Source organism: Eumetopias jubatus, unplaced genomic scaffold (genome assembly GCF_037043125.1).
Source record: "Eumetopias jubatus isolate StellerSeaLion01/CBP00866 unplaced genomic scaffold, mEumJub1_p1.0 scaffold_4, whole genome shotgun sequence".
Lineage (NCBI taxonomy): Eukaryota > Metazoa > Chordata > Mammalia > Carnivora > Otariidae > Eumetopias > Eumetopias jubatus.
In genome coordinates this window covers 118,929,141-118,934,939 of record NW_028274810.1, presented here as the reverse complement: position 1 = coordinate 118,934,939, position 5,799 = coordinate 118,929,141, and positions in this window count along the sequence as shown.

Below are 5,799 nucleotides of genomic sequence, written 5' to 3'. Positions count from 1 at the left end.
CCACCCCAATGCCTAATCCAGTACTTAGTACATAGTAGGTGCTCAGTAAGTGCATATTGACTAAATGAATAAATGAATGCACAAGATTCAGTATTTTATTCCCTCTCCACATCTCCTCTTTTTTAAGAATGTTTTTTTTTTGGGCGCCTGGGTGGCTCAGTTGGTTAAGCGACTGCCTTCGGCTCAGGTCATGATCCCGGAGTCCCGGGATCGAGTCCCGCATCGGGCTCCCTGCTCGGCGAGGAGCCTGCTTCTCCCTCTGGCCCTCCCCCCTCTCATGTACTCTCTCTCTCATTCTCGCTCTCTCAAATAAATCTTTAAAAAAAAAAAAAAGAATGTTTTTTTTTTTTTTACTTTATAAAGATTTATTTATTTATTAGAGAGCACAAGCAGGGGGAGTGGGAGAGGGAGAAGCAGGCTTCCTGCTGAGCAGGGAGCCCTATGCAGGGCTTGATCCCAGGACCCTGGGATCATGACCTGAGGTGAAGGCAGACGCTTAACCCTCCACATCTCCTACCAACAACAAACACTTCATCAACTTGTACCATGCCTAGCCCCTCATTCTTGTGACCCGCTTCTCTCTACTTCCAGCTTCAGCTCAATCAGGTTGGATGGAGCTCCTTTCTGTGAAGAGTGCGGGGTTAAGCATCAGACTTACAAACACGAGTGAAGGACTGACTTTGGTTTCATTTCAGCTCTTGGGGGCTTGGGCGATCCCTCCATACCATCCTCAGGGATTTCTGCATCCAAAGTGATGTGGCAGGATCTCAGGCTTTGGAGTGGTTGTTTACCCTCTGTATCAAGCTGTATCATGGATAAAGCTTGGACCTGGGATTTGGGTGCCAATTACATGTGGTGATTAAGGGCATAGCTTTGGAGTTAGATAGATCTGAGTGCAAACCCAGCTCTGGTGATGAAAATATTCCAAAATTAATTGTGGTGATGGTTGCATAACTGTGAGTATATTTAGAAACCATTAAATTTGGGTGCCTGGTTGTTAAGCGTCTGCCTTTGGCTCAGGTCATGATCCCGGGGTCCTGGGTTCTAGCCCCGCATTGGGCTCCCTGCTCAGCAGGAAGCCTGCTTCTCCCTCTCACCCTCCCCCTGCTTCTGTTCCCTCTCTCCCTGTCTCTATGTCAAATAAATAAATAAAATCTTAAAAAAATAAAAACCATTGAATTATACATTTACATAGATGAATTATATGGTGTTTGAGTTATATCTCAATAAAGCTGTTACCAAAAAGATCAGTCCTGCTTTTTTTTTTTAAAGATTTTATTTATTTATTTATTTGAGAGAGAGAGAATGAGAGAGAGAGAGCACGAGAGGGCAGAGGGTCAGAGGGAGAAGCAGACTCCCCGCTGAGCAGGGAGCCCGATGTGGGACTCGATCCCGGGACTCCAGGATCATGACCTGAGCCGAAGGCCGTCGCTTAACCAACTGAGCCACGCAGGCACCAGTTCTGCTTTTTTTAGTTGTGACCTTGCGACATCCCTCTGCATTTTGGTTTTGGCCTATCTAAAAGAGGGGAGCTAACAGTTACCTTATGGGGTGGCTATTCGGGTTAAAATGGATGATGCATGTGAAGCTTTCAGCACAGTGCCTGACTCACGGTAATAAAGTTCCTTTATTATTAATGTAAGTTTTAAATTCTGGTACCGATTCTGCTGCTTGCTAGTTTTTGGGCTTTGGGGAAGTTTCCTCAGAGTCCCTGGGCCTCAGTTTTCCCACTTGTAAAATGAGAGAGCATTATGTTCCTCACCTGTGTGTTGCAGGATTGTTCTTTAGGTTCAGGTAATAAGACAGTTGTGTAAACTCTTCCTGAACTGTGATATATAAGGAAGTGAGAGCCAGGCTCCGAGAGGCTCTGTACATGCTCAGGAAAGCAGACTCTGCAGCAAGAGCGCCCAGATTGCTTGCTTGCTGGCTGTGACCCCTTGGGCAAGTTCTTAAAAAAAAGCTCCGTGTACCTCAGTTTCCCCATCCAAGAAACGGGGGCAATACTGTTGCCGGCCTCATAGGATTATTATGAGGACTCCATGGGTTAATATGTGCAAAGCACTAGGAACATTAATTAGAACAGAGTAAGCACTAACTAAATGTTTGCTATTTTTTTAAGATTTTATTTATTTTAGAGAGAGAGAGAGAGAGAACATGAGTGGGGGGAGGGGCAGAAGGAGAGGGGGAGAGAGAATCCCAAGCAGACTCCCTGCTGAGCACGGAGCTGGATGTGGGGCTCAATCCCAGGACTCTGAGATCATGACCCGAGCCAAGGGCTTAACCGACTGAGCCACCCAGGCAGCCCAGAAATCTCACTTTTTCATGAGGCACACCAGAAATCTGCTAGCATCATGGAAAGAACACAGAAAAGGCAATTCTGCCCTAGCCACCAGTAGATGAAAGCGTTTGCTCAATTCACAGGACCGTGCCCTCGACAAACCGTGTAGGCTGCATCTCACCACCCTTCCCAGGGGCACAATTTCTCCAGGGGCTTCTGTCTTAGTGTGGCCAACATTTCATCTCATGAGGCACTAAATCCCCTGCACCTCAGAGTTGTGCATGTGTGAACGTGAACCCCAAGTGAGTGGACCCTCAGAGCTCAGAGAACCAGACGGGCGGCACGTGGCAGGTGGCTTGGGTAGGAGGGAATTGCAACTGGAAAATGTCTTCAGGGAAAGACATTGGACCCTGGATGTTGGCTCCTCAAACCCTGACTACTGTGGTAGTCCTGAGTTCCCATGCTTTTTGTTTCCTAAGTGCCACGACACTGGTGGAAACTCTCATCATCTGCATTTTACGTGGTCTTTCAGCTCCCCAGGGCTGAAAAATGGGCAGCTGCCTCCAGGGGGAAAGCAGTACAGAATATCAGGCTTACCACGGGCTATTTCCTTCTCTCCAGCATGGTGACCTCTCAAATCCTGGGTGCCTTGGTGCTTCTCTTCTGCCAGTATAATTCAGAGTGGTCTTGAGAGAACATTGGCATCATCTGTGAACTTGTTAGAAAAGCAAATTCATGAACCGGAACCTGACCTACTGAGTCTGAATCTCTGGCGATGAAGCGCAGGAAACTGACTTTACATGTTCTGTTACATATGTTCATTGGAGAGCTGTTGTATCATGCTCTCAAACAATTCTGTTTTGGTATTTTTATCCAGATTTCATAGCTGTTCTCTGAAGGAGTGTTGGTGTGACACAAGCTATTCTAGCATTCTAGTACCGGGATGTTTAAGGTACTTTTCAGGGGTCACCTCTATTAGGTCTCACAAATTCAAGACAATTTTGCTCCAGCAACATTTTTTTACCTCCAGCATCTGAAATAGTGCTTGGCACTTGAGGAAGTGCTCAGGAGGCATTGATTGGATACATGAAACTCCATGGTGTAGGTTTCATTGTTCCCACTTTACAGATGAGTAAATGGAAACTCAGATGATTACATGACTTGCCTAACATCCCCCAGATAGTCAGTGACAGATCTGGTGTTTGTACCAAAGATTCTAATACCCACGCTGTCCCCATGGTAACACAGGTGCCCCGGGCACGTGAGGGGGCTAGGCACTAAGGGAGGGCCCAGCAGGGCAGAAAGGAGGAGCAAGAAGAGCATCCAACAGGACGACATGGCCGACTTGGGGACCGGCCTAACACGGGCACTGGCCTGTGTGTTGGAGACACTATCACAGGCTTGAGTCCCGCCTGGTCCGGGTGGGTGTGTGGCACCAGTCTGAGCTGCACCAAGAGAAGAGACGATCCATTCCAGGCCTTCTTTGTGAGGTTTTGTCCTCCGGGGCTTGAGGGCTTGGCTCCCACAGCAGAGATTATGGAAAATTCCTCCTGTATGGAAAGAACAAGCAGGTACCTGCAGGAGAGGAGGGATCTGCAGCCGACCAGACGAAAGCTGCCTGGGTGTAGCAGGGTGACACTGGGGTTGGACTGACTCCATGGGGCATCAGAAGGGTTGCCTGGCCCCATTTCCTTTCCCCAGAATGGCCCGGAGGCCTCTGGGATGGGAAATCCCTTTGGTTTCTGTGGATCTAGGAAACTGCGTCACTGGAGTGTGGGTTCCTTGGGGAGGGGAGGAGCCTTTTCCTGCAGGAAGACTTTTCAATAAGCTCTTGCTTTGTCCCTTGTCTCCATGGAGACCAACTCCCTGGAGGTCCAAACAAGAAGTCCCTTCCTTGGGCAGGGGAGGGCTGCCCCATGGCAGAGAGCCTCCTACCCTCAGAGTCTCGGCTCTGAGCTACAGCATCTCCACAAGGTGTGCCATGTTACTGGGATGCCCCCTGGGTGAGGGTGGTCACTAGGAGAATGAGCTGTGACGTTGTTGAGCCTCAGGCAGGTCTACAGGGACGGTCTAAGAACAAGATTCGGAAGGTCTGGGTTGGAAGAGGTTTCAGAGACCATCTGGGACCTAGGAGTGATGTGGCCACACAGTAAGCTCTGTAGACTAGAACCCAAATCCCATCTGATGTTGCTCCTTCTTGCTCCAGAATGAGCCTTGTTCAAGGTCACATAGCTGCTAAGTAGCCAAGCTGGTACCGAAACCTAGGACATCAGACAGTAGACCCCAGACCCAACCTCCATTCTTTTCCTTCACATTTCTGGATCTGCTATTCCCTCTGGTGCCCCCGCTCACAGCCCTCCCGTCCGAGCCCGGGGCGGCTCCTGACCTACGTGCCAAGTATCTGTCGGCTTCTGATGCTTACGTGTGCATCGGGTGCTGTCTTGTTGAACTGACAGCAAGGAAGAAGCTTTAGGCCTTTCTTGAAAAAGCTGTCTAGATTAATAAAATAAATCTTTTCTGATTGCCAAAATAATATCACTGTTCTTTGCAGAACACCGAGAAACTATGAATAAATAAAAAGAAAGCAGAAAAAATAAACTCGTATGTTTCTCAGCTGTTTCTCCTGGAAATTGTTCATGTCCTTGTCCATTTCTCCATTGATGACCTTAATGACTGCATTATCAGCGGCTCAAGGACAGCGTCCTTTACATTCATAATTGTGGTAGACATCTTTTTTTCCCATCTCCCCATTTATTGTTTGTTATTACATTTTGAAACATGTTTTTGGAGGTTGGAAGAGGCTGCCTAGATTTTCAGGGGCTGGTCCTTTGCCCTGCAGAAACCGTCTCTCGGTGCTGGAGCTGTCCAGCTGGCTGGACGCACAGACAGGCCTTGGCCATGACCGCAGGAGTGTTTGCACACAGCTCTTCTCGACCAGCTTGCCCTGGAAAAAAAGCAGTTCTGCCCTCAAAAGCCCCAGCACGCCAGTCAGAATGCCAATACCATTTATTTTCCTTTCCTGGGAAGAGCAGGGCTCCCCTTTGGGGGCTGAGAGCCAGGACTGCTGAACCAGGGAGGTTCATCCCTGTCCTCTGCGCGTGTTGGGTAACCCCTGACAGCATCTCTCTCCAGGCACATGACCCCATTCAGATTCCATTGGCTGGAGAGCTGAAGTCATCATTGCAAGTACAGTTTGTGTGGCTGGAGGACCAACAGCTGCTGAAATTCGTCCTGGAGGCGTTGCTGTTTACCTCCCAGCTGAGGAGGTAGGAAGAACAGGTGAGTATTAGCTGACTTTGCAGATGAGAAATGTGAGGCTCAGGAGGACAGGGGCAGGGCTGGGACTAGAATCTTAGTTTCGGTGAACTCTGAGATGAGGACAAGATCCTGGGGGACAGGGGAGCCACCATCAGGAGGCGGGGTGCATCAGAGCCCAGGGGATGAGGAGAGAGGCGGAGGCATCTCTGAGGGTACCCAGGCTGGAGCCACAGACCCCACCCGCCTGCCTCATTTTCTGGGTC